At 47.0% G+C, this 19,505-nt stretch overlaps 4 non-coding genes across 4 annotated transcripts; 2 read left to right on the forward strand and 2 right to left on the reverse strand.

Moving 5' to 3' along the window:
- Window positions 1–2,873: 2,873 nt before the first annotated feature.
- Window positions 2,874–2,945, reverse strand: trnag-ucc (transfer RNA glycine (anticodon UCC)). The gene has a single exon. It is a non-coding gene; the product is annotated as a tRNA-Gly (tRNA).
- A 10,944-nt stretch (window positions 2,946–13,889) lies between these two features.
- trnay-gua (transfer RNA tyrosine (anticodon GUA)) lies at window positions 13,890–13,977 on the forward strand. The gene is given in 2 exon segments: window positions 13,890–13,926; window positions 13,942–13,977. It is a non-coding gene; the product is annotated as a tRNA-Tyr (tRNA).
- Window positions 13,978–18,616: 4,639 nt separating this feature from the next.
- LOC116681771 (U5 spliceosomal RNA) lies at window positions 18,617–18,733 on the reverse strand. Its single transcript, XR_004330089.1, has one exon. It is a non-coding gene; the product is annotated as a U5 spliceosomal RNA (small nuclear RNA).
- A 326-nt stretch (window positions 18,734–19,059) lies between these two features.
- On the forward strand, window positions 19,060–19,131 carry trnam-cau (transfer RNA methionine (anticodon CAU)). Its single transcript has one exon. It is a non-coding gene; the product is annotated as a tRNA-Met (tRNA).
- Window positions 19,132–19,505: the final 374 nt, after the last annotated feature.

The raw sequence follows: 19,505 nt of genomic DNA on the forward strand, positions 1-19,505 counted from the left end.
CAGAGGCCACCACAGAGTCATAGAAGGTCCTGAGGAGAGTCCTACACACTCCAAAGGACCTGAGTCTCCTCAGCAGATGGAGGCGACTCTGGCCCTTCTTGTAGAGTGCTTGGGTGTTATCAGTCCAGTTCAGTTTATTGTTTAGGTGAACACCCAGGAATTTGTAGCTCTCCACTACATCAATGTCCAATCCCTGGATGCTCACCGGTGAGAAGGGGGATGTTTTCCTCCTGAAGTCGACTATCATCTCCTTTGTCTTGCTGGTGTTAAGCTGAAGCTGGTTGAGCTCACACCAGCTGACAAAGTCCTTGATAACCGACCTGTATTCCAGATCGTTCCCCTCAGAGACACAACCAACAACGGCTGTGTCATCAGAGAACTTCTGGATGTGGCAGTGGGTGGTGTTGTGTGTGAAGTCCGAGGTGTAGAGGGTGAAAAGGAAGGGGGAGAGCACCGTACCCTGAGGGGCACCTGTGCTGCAGTGCACCACGTCAGACACACAGTGATGGAGCCTCACATACTGTGGTCTGTTGGTGAGGTAGTCCGTAGTCCATGCAGCCAGATGTTGGTCCACTCCGGCACTCTCCATCTTCACTCTGAGGAGCGAAGGCTGGATGGTGTTAAAAGCACTGGAGAAGTCGAAGAACATGACTCTCACAGTGCTCCCGCTGTCCTCCAGGTGAAGCAGCGATCTGTGCAGCAGGTAGATCACTGCGTCGTCCACTCCAATCCCAGGCTGGTAAGCAAACTGCAGGGGGTCCAGCTGTGTGCCCACCAGGGGTCGCAGGTGACGCAGGATGATCCTCTCCATGGTCTTCATCAGGTGAGAAGTCAGGGCAACAGGCCTGAAGTGGTTTGGCTCCTTGGGTCGCGGTGACTTTGGTACCGGGACCACACAGGAGGTCTTCCACAGGGCTGGGACCTTCTCCAGGCTCAGGCTCAGGTTGAATAAGTGCCTGAACACACCACAGAGCTGGTCAGCACAGTCCCTGAGGAGACTTGGGCTGATGCCGTCCGGGCCCGGGGCCTTCCTTGCCTTGAGCTTCTTCAGTTGACTTCTCACCTGATCATCTGTTATGGAGAAGTGGGTGGAGGATGACTGGGGTGTGTGGATGGTAGGAGGTGAGGGTCTCAGGGAGGGGGAGAGGGGGGTGGTGAACTGATGAGCGGGGAGAGGGGGGAGGAGCGGCTGGTGGGTTCATTGCTGATGCGGGTCGTTGAAGGTGGCAGGCTGAGGAGGGGAGGGGGGGAGGAGGAGAGGGCCAGGGGAGGTGTGAAAGAGGGGGCTGGGGGGTGTGAAGAGGGAGGCGAGGAGGCAGAGTCAAATCTGTTAAAAAACAGATTCAGCTCATCTGCCCAGTCCTTGTCTCCTCCGGCTTGGCTTCTTCCCACAGCTTTGCCGTGGCCGGAGATGTTCTGCAGCCCTCTCCAGACGTCCCTAGCATTGTTCTGCTCCAAACTCTTTTCTAATTTCCTCCCGTAGATGACCTTCCCCCTCCTGATCCTGAGTCTGAGTTCCTTCTGGACTCTGCGCAGCTCCTCTCTGTCCCCTGATGCAAAAACCCTCTTCTTCTCATTTAGCAGAGCTTTTATCTCAGAAGTCACCCAGGGTTTGTTGTTGGGAAAACACTGGACCAACTTGGAGGGCACAGTGTTCTCCACACAGAAGTTGATATAGTCTGTGATGCATTGTGTCATGCTGTCAATGTCGGTGCCGTGGGGGGTGCAGAGTGCTTCCCAGTCTGTAATTTCAAAGCAGTCCCTGAGCCTATCACTTGCCTCCTCAGACCACTGCAGAGCAGAGTGGCGCAGCGGAAGCGTGCTGGGCCTATTATCCAGAAGTCGATGGATTGAAACCATCCTCTGCTAATTCCTGTGTTTTGTATCAGCATTATATTTCCAGTCTGTTGATGTTTAACAAAGCAACTGATGTTGCAAGTGTCTGAAGTGAAATGTCTCTCCACCTGCTGAAGAGTAAACTTAATGTCATGTTGAGATTATTTCATCCATAAATAAATACAGTGCTCATACACTTTTATTCCTGCTGTAACACCCATAAAAACTGGAGTGTAATACAGTAAATATACTACACTACAGGTAATAAATACTGTAAATAGAAACTGTAAAACATGTAAATTTAAAGTGCTTGTTGTGCTGTCTACCAGTCAGATTACCACAGGAGGTAATATCTGTTGCAGCTCTTTTAAAGACTCTACCATAATACCTGCTGGAGATGCCAGGTAAAGCATGAGCTCTACCACTGAGCTACATCCCCTGAAGATTTTGGAATTCTTTTGACTTTTTTCTGAGATCGACTCAGACTAATCTTTATTAATCCTTTTGGGATGACTCTCGCAAGGAAATTGAAATGTGTTGTTGATGGCTTTAAAACCTGTAAATGCAACTACGGTAGCTGGAAATTAAACCTGGGCAAAATGATTGCACTGCTACGATATAAATCATAGTCAAAAAGTTCCCACACCTGTTCCCTTTCTGCTGGACAATACAACGCTCACTGCAAATCTTGAAACACAGACAGATAAGAAATGGTGGAGAAAGTTGGCTTCCAGTACCTATGAAGTAACACAACAATGTCCATGAAGGCACAAGTGAAATTAGGGTTACTGTGATGTGTCATTGGTTTGCCATTATTCTAGAAGAAAACCTTTCGTCATTGGCAGGATTCGAACCTGCGTGGGGAGACCCCAATGAATTTCTAGTCCATCGCCTTAACCACTTGGCCACAACAACCTGAAAACAATACTTATACCTGTTTGCACAAATGTCTAATATTTGATCAAATCGGGTTGGGCAAGTAACCTTTCTGGTTACTTCTTGACAAATAAAGCAAGTAACCACACAATGAAAACTACTGCGATGGCTGGGAATCGAACCCAGGTCAGCTGCTTGGAAGGCAGCTATGCTCACCACTATACCACCATCGCTAGACAAGACATCTGGTGTCCTTAAACATTGTCTTTTTCTTTATCCTTTTTATTAAATTAAGGCATTAAGATCAATTTCCAAAAGTTAATTTTTTGCAGAGATTGCAAAGCCAGAAATCTTGGTGAAGTCGTTGACTTAAATTTTAACAGCCACATTAAGACAATTACAAAGTCAGCCTATTATCACCTTAAGAAAATATCAAGGGTTAAAGGACGTATGTGTCAACAGGATTTGGAAAGACTTGGCTATGCTTTCATCTTCAATAACTTTTAAATCAAGGCTGAAGACCATTCTTCTTGATGTTGCCTTTCTTTAAATGGTTATTCATTTCTTTAATGTTTAATTTTGTATACTGCCCTGTAATTTTTTATTCTTGTGTTTTAGCTGTTTTTATTTTTTAACTGTTTATTCTTGTGTTTATCTGTTTTTATTTTTTAACTGTTTATTGTTGTGTTTTATCCAACCAAAAGGGAGCATATCAATTAAGCTGACTCTACATGGATCCACAGACACAGACAGTGCACTACAATTTCCATTTTGCCCGTGTCTGGTAACTACTACTAACCAATTGAAAAGTTTATGAACATTTGTCCAAACAGGTATGGCACTGCTTTTCAGATTATTGTGGCCGAGTGGCTAAGGTGATGGACTAGAAATCCATTGGGGGGCTCCCCGCGCAGGTTGAAATCCTTCTGACAGCAAAAGGCATGCTTAAGAGTGGTAGCAATCCAATGACACATCACAGACTATCAAATTGCAGATGTACCTCCATGAACAATGTTGTGTTATCTCATAGGTACTGGAAGTCACCACAAATGTATCTCTTATCCTTTATTTTCAGTCTGTGTTACAAGATTTGCACTGAACATTGTATTTTTTAAATTTTGTATTTAAAAAGCAGAATAATATGGTTTAAAGAGGCTTATCTCGACAGTGTTAGAACACCAGGAGAACTTCCTGGCGACCATGTTACACACACTCACACCCACATACATTCTCACGTACACACACACAGAAACATATATACACACATACATTCTCACAAAGACACACACACACACACAGACAAACACACACACAGTCTCACTCACACCACTCACACACATACATTATTGAGGTCATAACGTAAGTGTGATTTGGAATTGAATGTGCAGCATTCCCAGTGTATTTATGTTATGGAATTAAAAGCTATTCTAAGGATGATTTTGAGAATTATTCACTGTTTTATTCACTATTATTCTGAACACACAACTGTGTGTGTCAGTCCCTCCAGCATTTCGCAATGTCGTAATTGTAGAATTCACACAAATTCAACCAATCACCGTGACTTTGGTGCGACCCCAATTTTGACCAATCACTGCAACTTTTCCGTAAATTTGACCAATAACCAGAGTCTCCCCTGACTTCAACTAATCCGAGCAGTCCCACGTGCCAGTCTTTGTCTCAGTAGGACACACATGGGGGATGCAGGAAAAACTGGAGACTTATCGTACAGGATGACCTAAACTGAGAACAGCTACAATCATAATAAGTGCAGTGATGCGTCAAAGTCAAATACTTTATCAAACCATAGGAATGTGTCCGAGGCCAGGTGAGGAATTAACAATGTAAAGATAAACAAGCCACAGACACATGTTCAAATTCGATTAATTCAACAAATAGTCTTAAATCCTCCAGCCAGTTTCATATTACACATTTGCAGCATCCTAAGCCTTTTTCTAGAAGATTAGTACAAACATTTAGCCTAGAGTAATTTTATTTTCCTCCAGTTATTTTTAAACATTTAAAAAAACAAAGACATTGCAACTTTTATTGCAAGACAAAGCTTTACAAAAGCTCCCGCAAAAATCTGGCATTTTGGACTGCAATAATCGCAAAAAGACAAAAAAAAATAATCTGGGACTGATGTCTCCATCTGTTGAAAAGTACAATATATAACCATTTCCCCAGGTGTGTGTGCGCAGGTTTATTTAGGAGAGCACAATGTGATCTTTTGCAGGTCTCTAGTACTGTGTGCATTTCCATGTGTTGGAAAGCACAATGTTACCATTACATGAGGTAGTTTGCAGCTGCTGTTTGTATTATTGTGTGTTTGTGGGGGCCCGTGTATGTGTGCAGGTGTTTTAGTGGGTCTTTACATGTGCTCATCTGCTATAAAGCACAATAGTGTTCCATTGGACCAACAGGTCAAAAATTGACCTAGGAAAACCAAACACTATGTATTTTAAAACCCTAAAATTCATAAATAATAAAATTTTAAACCCGTTATTTTGGTTAATAGAAATTCATTTCTGATAAAGAAACTTAACATGTCGCCCAGCGTCTGGTTGGCAGCCTGGTCGCCCAGTCTGGTTGGCAGCCTGGTCGCCCAGCGTCTGGTTGGCAGCCTGGTCGCCCAGCGTCTGGTTGGCAGCCTGGTCGCCCAGCGTCTGGTTGGCAGCCTGGTCGCCAGCGTCTGGTTGGCAGCCTGGTCGCCCAGCGTCTGGTTGGCAGCCTGGTCGCCCAGCGTCTGGTTGGCAGCCTGGTCGCCCAGCGTCTGGTTGGCAGCCTGGTTGCCCAGCGTCTGGTTGGCAGCCTGGTTGCCCAGCGTCTGGTTGGCAGCCTGGTCGCCCAGCGTCTGGTTGGCAGCCTGGTCGCCCAGCGTCTGGTTGGCAGCCTGGTCGCCCAGCGTCTGGTTGGCAGCCTGGTCGCCCAGCGTCTGGTTGGCAGCCTGGTCGCCCAGCGTCTGGTTGGCAGCCTGGTCGCCCAGCGTCTGGTTGGCAGCCTGGTCGCCCAGCGTCTGGTTGGCAGCCTGGTCGCCCAGCGTCTGGTTGGCAGCCTGGTCGCCCAGCGTCTGGTTGGCAGCCTGGTCGCCCAGCGTCTGGTTGGCAGCCTGGTCGCCCAGCGTCTGGTTGGCAGCCTGGTCGCCCAGCGTCTGGTTGGCAGCCTGGTCGCCCAGCGTCTGGTTGGCAGCCTGGTCGCCCAGCGTCTGGTTGGCAGCCTGGTCGCCCAGCGTCTGGTTGGCAGCCTGGTCGCCCAGCGTCTGGTTGGCAGCCTGGTCGCCCAGCGTCTGGTTGGCAGCCTGGTCGCCCAGCGTCTGGTTGGCAGCCTGGTCGCCCAGCGTCTGGTTGGCAGCCTGGTCGCCCAGCGTCTGGTTGGCAGCCTGGTCGCCCAGCGTCTGGTTGGCAGCCTGGTCGCCCAGCGTCTGGTTGGCAGCCTGGTCGCCCAGCGTCTGGTTGGCAGCCTGGTCGCCCAGCGTCTGGTTGGCAGCCTGGTCGCCCAGCGTCTGGTTGGCAGCCTGGTCGCCCAGCGTCTGGTTGGCAGCCTGGTCGCCCAGCGTCTGGTTGGCAGCCTGGTCGCCCAGCGTCTGGTTGGCAGCCTGGTCGCCCAGCGTCTGGTTGGCAGCCTGGTCGCCCAGCGTCTGGTTGGCAGCCTGGTCGCCCAGCGTCTGGTTGGCAGCCTGGTCGCCCAGCGTCTGGTTGGCAGCCTGGTCGCCCAGCGTCTGGTTGGCAGCCTGGTCGCCCAGCGTCTGGTTGGCAGCCTGGTCGCCCAGCGTCTGGTTGGCAGCCTGGTCGCCCAGCGTCTGGTTGGCAGCCTGGTCGCCCAGCGTCTGGTTGGCAGCCTGGTCGCCCAGCGTCTGGTTGGCAGCCTGGTCGCCCAGCGTCTGGTTGGCAGCCTGGTCGCCCAGCGTCTGGTTGGCAGCCTGGTCGCCCAGCGTCTGGTTGGCAGCCTGGTCGCCCAGCGTCTGGTTGGCAGCCTGGTCGCCCAGCGTCTGGTTGGCAGCCTGGTCGCCCAGCGTCTGGTTGGCAGCCTGGTCGCCCAGCGTCTGGTTGGCAGCCTGGTCGCCCAGCGTCTGGTTGGCAGCCTGGTCGCCCAGCGTCTGGTTGGCAGCCTGGTCGCCCAGCGTCTGGTTGGCAGCCTGGTCGCCCAGCGTCTGGTTGGCAGCCTGGTCGCCCAGCGTCTGGTTGGCAGCCTGGTCGCCCAGCGTCTGGTTGGCAGCCTGGTCGCCCAGCGTCTGGTTGGCAGCCTGGTCGCCCAGCGTCTGGTTGGCAGCCTGGTCGCCCAGCGTCTGGTTGGCAGCCTGGTCGCCCAGCGTCTGGTTGGCAGCCTGGTCGCCCAGCGTCTGGTTGGCAGCCTGGTCGCCCAGCGTCTGGTTGGCAGCCTGGTCGCCCAGCGTCTGGTTGGCAGCCTGGTCGCCCAGCGTCTGGTTGGCAGCCTGGTCGCCCAGCGTCTGGTTGGCAGCCTGGTCGCCCAGCGTCTGGTTGGCAGCCTGGTCGCCCAGCGTCTGGTTGGCAGCCTGGTCGCCCAGCGTCTGGTTGGCAGCCTGGTCGCCCAGCGTCTGGTTGGCAGCCTGGTCGCCCAGCGTCTGGTTGGCAGCCTGGTCGCCCAGCGTCTGGTTGGCAGCCTGGTCGCCCAGCGTCTGGTTGGCAGCCTGGTCGCCCAGCGTCTGGTTGGCAGCCTGGTCGCCCAGCGTCTGGTTGGCAGCCTGGTCGCCCAGCGTCTGGTTGGCAGCCTGGTCGCCCAGCGTCTGGTTGGCAGCCTGGTCGCCCAGCGTCTGGTTGGCAGCCTGGTCGCCCAGCGTCTGGTTGGCAGCCTGGTCGCCCAGCGTCTGGTTGGCAGCCTGGTCGCCCAGCGTCTGGTTGGCAGCCTGGTCGCCCAGCGTCTGGTTGGCAGCCTGGTCGCCCAGCGTCTGGTTGGCAGCCTGGTCGCCCAGCGTCTGGTTGGCAGCCTGGTCGCCCAGCGTCTGGTTGGCAGCCTGGTCGCCCAGCGTCTGGTTGGCAGCCTGGTCGCCCAGCGTCTGGTTGGCAGCCTGGTCGCCCAGCGTCTGGTTGGCAGCCTGGTCGCCCAGCGTCTGGTTGGCAGCCTGGTCGCCCAGCGTCTGGTTGGCAGCCTGGTCGCCCAGCGTCTGGTTGGCAGCCTGGTCGCCCAGCGTCTGGTTGGCAGCCTGGTCGCCCAGCGTCTGGTTGGCAGCCTGGTCGCCCAGCGTCTGGTTGGCAGCCTGGTCGCCCAGCGTCTGGTTGGCAGCCTGGTCGCCCAGCGTCTGGTTGGCAGCCTGGTCGCCCAGCGTCTGGTTGGCAGCCTGGTCGCCCAGCGTCTGGTTGGCAGCCTGGTCGCCCAGCGTCTGGTTGGCAGCCTGGTCGCCCAGCGTCTGGTTGGCAGCCTGGTCGCCCAGCGTCTGGTTGGCAGCCTGGTCGCCCAGCGTCTGGTTGGCAGCCTGGTCGCCCAGCGTCTGGTTGGCAGCCTGGTCGCCCAGCGTCTGGTTGGCAGCCTGGTCGCCCAGCGTCTGGTTGGCAGCCTGGTCGCCCAGCGTCTGGTTGGCAGCCTGGTCGCCCAGCGTCTGGTTGGCAGCCTGGTCGCCCAGCGTCTGGTTGGCAGCCTGGTCGCCCAGCGTCTGGTTGGCAGCCTGGTCGCCCAGCGTCTGGTTGGCAGCCTGGTCGCCCAGCGTCTGGTTGGCAGCCTGGTCGCCCAGCGTCTGGTTGGCAGCCTGGTCGCCCAGCGGTTGGGTCCGTTCAGGGGCAATTGAACATCTGCAAGTTTTTGAATAGCTGCCTCAGCTTCTACTTCATTGGTTTCCAGTTGTGCTGAAAAATACGTAGAAATCGTTAATTCCCAACTACCCTTGACATTAATACTGTAAATAATTTACCATTAAGGCTTCTTTGTTTTTGATTAAAAAGTAAAGTATTAAGACTTCCTTTTAAGACTTGATACCTCCAAAACATTTAATTGGTAATTAGGCCAGTGGAGTTTGTTTACATCATTACAGAATCTGTATTGAGATTAAGTTAGCACAGCAGTTGTGTTCATGTGCTGCATTTACTTGGTTTGGGAAATTCCACAATCTCTACAGAGCTACCTTAGCTTAAGTTGGCTGACTGACTATATAAATGTCTGAATAATTTGAGAAGCCAGCTTTATACCCACATTGTATGGTCAAAATAGCTTAAATTAAACATGGGTTGGAATCCCCGTTCCAAAAGCCAGACAACTTAACCTTAATTTACTACATTGTGCCACAAAGAACCTCAGCTGTAAACACAATTGAAGCATTTTCCCAATATGGTTTCATAGAACCTGCTCACCTTTTTTAGCAGCTTGGATCAACATGGACTCCATTGACTGGAGAAGTGCAAAGGCCCTCTTCATGGAGATATCATTGGGAGACACATCTGCAGTTCAAAATAACTTCAGTTAGTATCCGTAAGTAGCTCTATAAAGATTCTGTCAGTAACGTTCTTACCTCTAATCATTCTCCTCTGCAGCGCATCATCATTTCTTTCATTTGTGCCGCCAACTGGCAAACTCAAGCCTGAGGACAATGCAACTGCGGTTAATCAAATGTTTCTGCTGTTTGACACCACATATCATGAACTTGCTAAATTTCATTTCAGTAATTGAATAATTTACCCTACTCTTTACATTCGCTATACTCCACTACATATTTGAATACAAGCTTCAAACAGAAGAAATGTAACAACCTTTGTTAATCCAAACAGTCAGCACACAAACAACAAAGACCCAAACAGCTGCCATCACTCCAGTCACCAAGAGAAACTGGTTCCTGTGCTACATGCCAGGTAAAAACCATCATGCAGGTAGCACAGCTGTTGCTGATCAGCTCTGATTGGCTCTCTCTGCAGAGTCAGTGCTAGTTGAGATTCAGCCCATGAAAAATGGGAATTTGGAAGCAAGGGACATGTACAGACTATATTGTAAAGAAAGTCCAGGAAGTTGTGTTTTTTACAAGAAAGAAAGTCAATGATGTTTGTCTGAACACTGTTAGACTTTTTTTTGTAAATTTGCGTTAACTTACTGGCAACGTGCTGTAACTTCCTGATTACAGTATCATAACTGTACATGTTTTTTTACAGTATAATACCCTTACTGTAACTTAGTTTTACAGTAGTAAAAATACCCTTGGTTTTACTGTTTAAAGAACTCCACAGTGGGAAAGCCCCAGGGATTGATTAAATTCGTTAAGAAATATTGTAAGGAGAGGCTGTCTTGGTTGACATACCTCTTTAACATTGCGTGGAGGTCTGTGGCAGTGCCTAAGGAGTGGCAGACCAGGGTGGTTGCTCCCCTCTTCAAGAAGAATGGCATCTGCCCATTACAGGAGTATCACTATGCTCAGGCTCCTTGGTAAACTCTACTCCAAGGTCCATTACACCATCGAACCTTTAGAAGTGTTGCAGGGGTATGCTAGGCAGTTTCTTTCATGATATCCACCTGTGTGCTATTGAAGGCACACAACAATCACAACAAGGATGAAAAAGCAACAATTATTGGCCAACTTAAGTCATTTAGTTAGCTAAGCATCCAGAGGATGTGGAAAAAAAGCAAGTCAAGAACAGGTTTTAAAGGACTTGCCACAGACAGTGAATACAGCAGTAGATATGTCTGCTATGTACAAACACATGGTAACTTTACATCTGTTGACAATAAAGATGCTCACAAAATGCTGCACTTACAATTGCGTTTCTTGTGCACATTCATGTCCTCTTAATTACAAAGAACTGCTAAGTTCTTTATTCCCAATATCATTGGAAATATCATGTCTCAGAAAAACAGTAGCTGTCAGAAGTGGGATTTGAATCCACGCCTCCAGTGGAGACAGCGACCTGAACGCAGCGCCTTGGACCGCTCGGCCATCCTGACTGATCCAACAAATGCAGTAGGACCTGTCTCAAAAATTATAATTTAATATAGTAAATTAAAGATGTCATGATATAGTAGGTTCTCAGTCATCCATGTCATAGTTAACAAGGGAAGGTTTCTCAACTGTCAGTCCAAATATATGGGCGTTCATGGAGACATGGAAGAAAGTCACCAGGGTGGCAATGTGCTTGACAAAGGCAATACATTGCGCGGGATGTGAAGGCAATGTGCAATACAGGCCAAATCCTATGGTGGGAATCAATATCCACTAATGTTTCTGTCAACAATGTCCACCTGAATCCAGAAATGTCCCTGCCAGATGGGAAATAGACCTGACAATTGGATCAACATTGTGCAATTATCTTCAAAATGTCCAACTGAGTCCACAGATATACCTGCCAGATGGGAAATAAACTGATAACTGTCTTTGTGGTCTAAATGTGTCAAATATTGCCGTACAATGCCCACATTGAGTCCAGATGTGTCCGTTTTGGTTCCTGATCCATGCTGTTACCCCAAAAGATCCCAACTAGGCCAAGGGCAACTGGACTTGGTAAAAGGTTCTCCGCAGAAGTTTTGTCTCTCATCCAAGAGACTTCTTTAGTTATTTTTTTACACAGAAAGGGGTGGACACAGTGCCCACTCCCCCACCCATATCTGCTAATTGAAAGCTGTGGGGAAAGGGGGGTTCCAAAGCTAATAGACCATTCAACAAGCAATTCTGATGCACTATACTGGCCCATTCAGGATGAGCACTGTATACTCTGACTCTATTGCCCCTTATCAGATTAAAGCTGTTAAACCTAAGGCGGACCCCTGGCTAAATGACACCACAAGGGCCCTTAGGCAACACTGCAGACAAGCTGAACAAAGATGGAAAGACAATCTACATGTGACACTAAGGAACAGTCTATCACATACCAGAATGCTGTGAAGGTGGTGAAGATGCAGCATCTCTCTTCTGTCATAGCTAGCAATTGCCACGAACCTAGATTGTTATTTAATACTATTAACTCTGTCATAAATCCATGCACCTCTGCTCCAACAGATGTGTCAATTAGTACATGTGAGAAATGTCTTGGTTATTTTATTGACAAAGTAGCATCTATCTGGGAAATTACCAGTGCTAATTTTAAGGTATTTTATCTGCTTCTCCTACACACTCAGCTGTGTTTGAGGAATTTAAGCCTGTGTTGAGGTTGTACAACACATGAAACCTGCCAACTGTCCCTTAGACCTTGTCCCAGCCAGAATGGTGAAGGAGGTTTTTAATAGCACCATTGGGCGAGTCTTCTTCCTCTTTTTAAGTTAATTGCTAAGCCTGTACTTTGTTACTTTTACTTGAGTAAAGAAGTTAAATCAGTACTTCTACTTTTACCAGAGTATTTGTTAACACAATTATCTGTATTTCTACTTGAGTACGGGCAGTGAGTACTTTTGCCATCTCTGATGGTGGTTGGTATGCAGGTCACTTGATGTAATACAAGCAAATACATAAGGCCCCACCCAACAGTTTTGTGATACGTGGCGTGCAACTGTATGTCAATGATCTAGCTTGCTGTGACCAAGAAACCACCAGCATAATGACTGATACATCATCAGTTCTGGAATTTTCTTGGATGCCAAATATTTGAAATCAAAGTCAGAATCCAGTTGACATGTAAGAACATTATAATGCACGTCCAGCTTCTACATTTCCGCATGAGTCAGCTTCCCCAATTTCTGAGTAACAGGAAAATAGCCTGATAAGCATACATGTGCAGCTCAACCTCAAAAAGCCATAAAGCAAATGTTTGTGGCTTAAAGATCGAGCTCTCGCTCAAAAAATGTCCAACAAGCGCAGTCTCTGTGGCGCAATAGGTCAGCGCAGTCGGCTGTTAACCAAAAGGATGGTGGTTCCAGTCCACTCAGGGAAGTTTGTAGCTAACAAAGAAGTCAAAGGAGAAAAGAGGGAAAAGAGTGCCGGATCTGTTATTGTTTTAAGGGAGCAGATTTACAGCTATACACTTTGTGGCTCACACAGTGGCTAACCTTTGTTGCCATCAAAGATGCTATTTGGACCTCCAGAAACTTGCTGGTAAGAAAGCACAAGCAGATCCCCCCGTGGCTGTGATCAGGATGGCTGCAGTATCTAAGTAGTATGTGTTTTATGATTGTACTTTTGTTTTTGAATGGTACATGAACATATTTTAAAGAGTGGTTTTATATCTGTGCTGCGAATTTTGGCAAACTGTTTTGATCACTTGAGGTATTTCCGTGTAGTCTTTGGTCTTGGACAGGTACCTTGCAATCTAAAACTGTATATCCTATTGTCTCTGGAACAATAGTTGGCAGTTGGAGGAGTAATGGCTCTTTACAGTGAATATGCAAAAGAAGATGTTCACAAATTCAGTCCAGGTAAATGCTCAGCCCATATTCACACAGACCTAAACATACTCACTTAATGCTGGTTACAATATTCTAATCAACAATGCCAGAGAAAAATGAAAAAGTGTGATAATTTTTTTTAATAAAGTATTAGCATTTTTTAATAAAGTTATGGCTTTTTACTTGCAAAGGTTTTTTTTCCATAACAATAACAAGCATACCGTTAGTTACGGCCCCTGTGTCTGTCACGATGTGGAGTATTGGTACTTGCAGGTAGTGTGGCCGAGTGCTCTAAGGCGCTGGATTAAGGCTCACTCTCCACTCTCTGGAGGCGTGGGTTCAAATCCCACCACTGCCATTTGCATATATTACATAGCTGGAAGGCAACCAATGTGGTCTCTTACAGCTGTGTCATTTGGCCTGAACTTGGTGAAGTAACTAAAATCATCCATCAATCACCTTGCTTGGATTGTTCCTTGTTAACCTGAGGTTCAACCTGAAACCTTCCTTTCCAGCACTTTGGAGTAGAAAATCAACAAATAATTGTGATAATTAATCGTGATCTCCATATTGATCAAAGTAATTGTCGTTATCATTTTGGCCATAATCATGCAGCTCAAAGAGATTTTATCAAACCAGGTTGGGCAAGTAACCTTTCTGCTGACTTCTTGTAAAAAAAAAAGCAATTAACACAACTCAAAGAAAGCTACTGCGATGGCTGGGAATCTAACCCAGGTCAACTGCTTGGAAGGCAGCTATGCTCACCACTATACCACCATCGCTGGGCAATGCACTGTTCACTTCAAATCTTGTAATACATCTGGGCATTGAGACTCAAAGTGTGCTCTATCAGCCCCTGATGAGTCAGAAATTCCCTCCAGGGGGTCCTATGTTTTCACATTCACAAGAATGGGAAGTGCATAAGTATGTGCTAATTCCCTTCAATAGCTCAGTTGGTAGAGCGGAGGACTGTAGATGCATAAAGCTGAAATCCTTAGGTCGCTGGTTCAAATCCGGCTTGAAGGATCTGTTTTTCCAAAGTTTCCTTTCGGGGATCAATAAAGTATTTCTGATTCTGATGTAGAGATGGACAGACGACCCAAAAGAATAATATTTCTTGCCGGGACATAACAAGAAACAAAAAAAAGAGTTGCGTTAGACAGAGTTAAGCCCTGACAAAATAGAGAACTACAGACAAAAGTTGTGGAATAGTGCCAAGTGTGACCAGAAGAATTGAAAAAAACAACCGTTTACTTTAAGGTTTGTACTATAAAGTACAAAAGTGGATGTGGCCTATATGCTGGAATAGCGCCACCTATCGAATGATGTGCCAAATTTTAAACTTGGCCATTCCTCGTTAGTATAATGGACAGTATCTCCGCCTGTCACAATACTACAAGGACTCAAGGAAGTCCCGGAGAACGCGTTGGACTACTCATGAGGGGAAAGTGGCCCTTGGCTCAGCCTGTGTTCAGCATGGGAGAAGAACTCTTGATCCTAAAAGGGAATATTGTCAAGCGATGGAAAGAGCACAACTCCTGGACATGAACAACACGTCTCAAGGCGCAGCAGTGTGTCAAGTCTGGGCACCTTAGAATTCCTTTTATTGTCTTTGCAGATAATGTGGTTCTGTTGGCTTTATCAGGCAGTGATCTACAGCGCCCACTGGGGTGACTCATGAGGGGAAAGCGGGCCTTGGCTCAGGCTGTGTTCAGCATGGCTAAGACCCTAAATCAGGCTTTCAGTACCTATGGGATAATACAATATTGTTCACGAAGGCACAACTGAGATTTTTTATAATGTGATGTGTCATTGGTTTGCTACCAACGCTAAGGATGCCTTTCATTGTCGGCAGGATTTGGACCTTCGTGGGGAGACCCCAATGGATTTCTAGTCCAGTGCCTTAAACACTCGACCACGACAACTCAAAAAGTGGTGATAAACCAACTGCTTGGAAGGTAGCTATGCTCACTACTACACCACCATCACTAGACAATGTGATATTCACTGCAAATCTTGCAACCCATCTGGGCATTGAGACTGATTTTTGCATTAATTAACATAAATGCAAGGAGGTCACGACATCCCACAACACTGTGCTATACAAATTTGCACAAATCCTTTTCAACTGCTGAGTAAAGCAGGACATGGGTAAAGTGCACAGAGTTGTTAGACACTAGAGATGAGCCGGATACTCGGCAGAAACGAGTATCCGGTACGGATAAAGCACTTTTGCCAAATACAAGAATAATACGAGTAATACGAGTCCATATCTGTGCTCGGATTGTTAAAAAATCTGACTGACGTGTAGCTGACTGTGTCTGCGTTCTGTGATAGGCTAGTCACAGCACCCCTCCCCTACACTATTCTGTGATAGGCTAGTCACAGCACCCCTCCCCTACACTATTCTGTGATAGGCTAGTCACAGCACCCCTCCCCTACACTATTCTGTGATAGGCTAGTCACAGTACCCCTCCCCATCACACAAAAAGATTCCTTGTGTTGTCATGGAAATACTTTTCTAATCAGCAATAAATACAACAATTTCTGTTCAAACTGTATCTATTGCATGCTTAAAATAACATACTGGTTAAAGCCCCGCCGATTTCCAGACAACCCAACCCACTTCCGGGTTAAACCCTGTCCACTTCCGGGTTAGGCCCCAGTCCGAGTACAAATACAGATACAGATAATGCTGTACTCGCTCATCCCTACCAGGTACTTTAAGATCAAAGGGTAAGATCTGTAAATGTCTCTGATAAATTGCAATTCTATTCTCCTACACAGTATTATATTTTTTATGTTAACAATACATTGCAGTTCTAGTGTTATTTGTGGTCGGTTCTGCTTTTATTTTGAAAAGCGCCATTTTCTTCTTCTTGTATTTTGTTTGACGCTACACTTCCGGTCATACTCTCTTCACAATGTGTTGCTCACGCATCGTCAGAGCGGTAAAAACTTGTAAGTTATTAATCTTTCATCCGTTTGAATTTTGTAAAGAAAAGGTTTGCATTGTGATTTACTTTATTATTCTCGTTGTTCGCACATGGTATTTCTAAGAGCTCCAACTGTGAGAATGTGTCAAGCTAGAGAGCATGCAAGTTAATGGAGGGAAACTCGTTGATTAGCGCCCTCGGAGAGCGGAATAAGGTACGATTAATATGTGAATATGATTAATATTTCAATTGTTTGTGAATCAACATTGAAACATTTTGTACTTGTGTTTTCTGTAGTTTTCACGGTGTTCATGATACAAATGGTGCCTGGTGCTCCTTAAGAAGAAGAATTAAAGTGAAACCCGTTTGTAACTCTCTGCGTCTGAGTCCATAAATCCGAGGGGCCGCTACAAGATCTTCAATCTTCTGAGGTATGATCCCATCCAGAACCGTGCCATAACTGCAGTCTTAGGATTTCTGGATGGGGCCGTGGCTGCTGTTATGTGTATAGCTATAAATCTGCTCCCCTTTCTCTCCTTTCTCCTTTGGCTTCTTTGTCCCTCTTCTTTGCACTCGGTCCCACTTGGACCCCCACAGGAAATTAAAAATGGCTCATTCCAGGTGTAAAATCCCTTATCTGGGTGGGATTCTCGTCAATTGATCTGCGAGTTTATGTGAATGTTTTGCAAAATCTAAAGAAATTCCCTCCAGGGGGTCCTGTGTTATCATATAAATAAAAATGGAAAGTGCGTACATATGTATTAGGTCCCTTCGATAGCTCAGTTGGTAGAGCGGAGGACTGTAGAGGTATAAAGCTGAAATCCTTGGGTTGCTAGTTCAAATCTGGCTCAAAGGATCCCTCTTTTCCAGAGTTTCTCTTTCCCCCACAAGTAAAATGAAAAAACACTGCATAAACTTTTCCACCGTGTGTTCATTTAAATATGGGTACACCTACATGTAGGGCTACGAGATTGCAATATAAGCCTATATATTAATATTAGGAGTATACATAAGTTAAGGATGCATAAAATAAATAAACTGGGATTTTTTTTTTTAAAAGGGATTTTTTTTTTGCTAGTGTTAGTCCTCTAATGTGGCTGTGGCTCAGTGGTAGAGCGGTGTCCTGCCAATCGGAAGGTTGGTGGTTCGATCCCCGCCCCTGCAGTCATTGTCGAAGTGTCCTTGGGCAAGACACTGAACCCCGAGTTGCCCCCGGTGCTGCGCATCGGAGTGTGAATGTGTATGAATGTTTATCTGATGAGCAGGTGGCACCTTGTAGGCAGCCCCAGGCCACAGTGTATGAATGTGTGTGAATGGTGAATGTATCCTGTAGATGTAAAAGCGCTTTGAGCAGTTGTTAAGACTGGAAAAGCGCTATATAAATACAGCACATTTACATTTAATGGCGGTTTTCCACTGCGTGGTATCTACTCGTCTCGACTTTACTCGCCTTTTTTGGTTTTCCATTAAAAAAAAAAGTCCCTGGGACCTGCTAGGTACTTTTTTTAGTACTACCTCAGTCGAGGTTCCAAGCGAGCCGCGGCGATACCAAAAGGTGACGTGAAAACCTGCAGACTGCTGGTTGGTCGGAGAGAATCGTCACTTATGACTGCGTTTTTAGCAAACAAGAGTGCGGAGTGTGTTTCCAGAACAAACGGGACATTTAAAACAAATCTAGCCGGACACCGACAGATTATCCACTCTCTGCACTATTCTCACTTTTCAACTGTTCGGGCTACTAGCGGCTTCATGTCGTTTCCAATATTGCACACTGTTACTTTAAAAAACAAGACAATATATATAACAAAAGTTTTTATTTAGCTTTTTAAGTAGCGCATCAAACCCTCCCGTACTTCCCAGTCTTCTTCCTCTGCCCCCTGTGACAGTGTCCCCGCCGGCTCTGCTGGCCCAGATACATCCCAGTTGTTGTCATAAGCCTCTCAGTGACTCTCATAAAGATTATACGAAGCCCAGTAGGTCAGAACCAGAGATCTCACCGGTCGGACATCGCCCACCAGGCGGTCTGCGGCGGCGATTTTGCAAAGCGTGAATGCTCTGAAACACAAACAGTACACAGCAAACATGTTTTGGTGTGTAATCATGGTTGCTAAAGTTCATGTACTTTATATAGCGTATATAGTAAATACTGACTGCGACGCTGAACAGATGCAAATGTTAGCTAACGTTACCAGGAAACTTAACTTACCCTTTTGTGTCGGCGAACAACCGTCATGTCGACGTCTGAACTCCGTCGGAATTCCCAAACTCACGTTTTTTTAGCGGTGATTTTTGTTGCTTCCTTCAGCTTCTTTTGAAACAAAACATATCTTCTGGCTGCGGCGAGTATGCAACGTGCTGTTGTGAGTTGCGCTGAAAATTACGTCATCACGCGTTGCTATGGTGACCAGCCACGCTGAGGCTTTACTCAATCTGCAATGGAAAACGGACATAGAATGGGCCGAGCCGAGCCGAGGCGAGCCGTTACCAGCAGTGGAAAAACGCCATAAGTCTCCAGTATCCTACTCTCTGACAAACTTTCCCTACTTTGTCTTGCCAATTTGTTTCCCACACCGTTCCCAATGAAATTTTTTGATCGGTCCTGGTCACAGTCAGGGGGAGTCCTGTCGTCTCAGTCGCTGTCCACGGCCCATGAAAATCGTCTTGCTTCTATTATTTAGCTGCTGTTAAGACTCTGAGTCTTGTTAAGGATAGTTCAAAGAAGTACAAAAGGCTCGGCCAAACAGCAAAGCTCACCAAAAATAGTTTCAACTCATCGGCGTTCCCCTCCAAGGAAGTCTTTAGTAAAAGGCGAAATACTTGTGTGTTATGAAGAGAAACCAGAGTGAGTACAGCTGTCTGCTCGAGAGCAGCTGAAAACCCTACTCGACCCAGTCCAAACCATCGCGGTAAGCCTCACTGGGTGTCCAAACTAAAATGATAAGAGGCAACTTGGTAGACTCCTTACTGATGTTTATATCTGTACTCAAAATGCCCTTTTTTTTAAACGCCAGCCAATCACAAGTCTTGTGAACAATCAATGGTTGAGTTCACATAAAAGATAGTTGCAAGGTCTACCAAATGTTTAACTTTACCACCCATAAACTGTTGGAACCTTGGTCCTTCCCTCCAAATGTGAATCACACATCTTCCCGCCCCTGAGTATTAACGGTAGAGCAGAGTGGCGCAGCGGAAGCGTGCTGGGCCCATAACCCAGAGGTCGATGGATCGAAACCATCCTCTGCTAATTCCTGTACTTTGTATCAGTATCAAGTCTGTTAACATTTAATGTCTCCACCTGGTGAAGAATAAACTTAAAGCATTAAGTTTATTTCAACCATAAAAATGGAATCTTGTGTGCTCATACCTGCCGTAACACCCATAAAAACTGCAGCGTAATACAATTACTACACTACAGTGCTTGTTGTGCTTTCTGATAGTCTGAGGTATAAAAGAGAGAGCATACTGCTTAGTTTGTGTCACAGGAGGTCTTAGTCTACCACTACGTTCTATAACCCTTCCAGTCAGATTACCACAGGAGGTAATATCTGTTGCAGCTCTTTTAAAGACTCTACCATAATACCTGCTGGAGATGCCAGGTCCTCATACATGTAAAGCATG

Source organism: Etheostoma spectabile, unplaced genomic scaffold (genome assembly GCF_008692095.1).
Source record: "Etheostoma spectabile isolate EspeVRDwgs_2016 unplaced genomic scaffold, UIUC_Espe_1.0 scaffold00018747, whole genome shotgun sequence".
Lineage (NCBI taxonomy): Eukaryota > Metazoa > Chordata > Actinopteri > Perciformes > Percidae > Etheostoma > Etheostoma spectabile.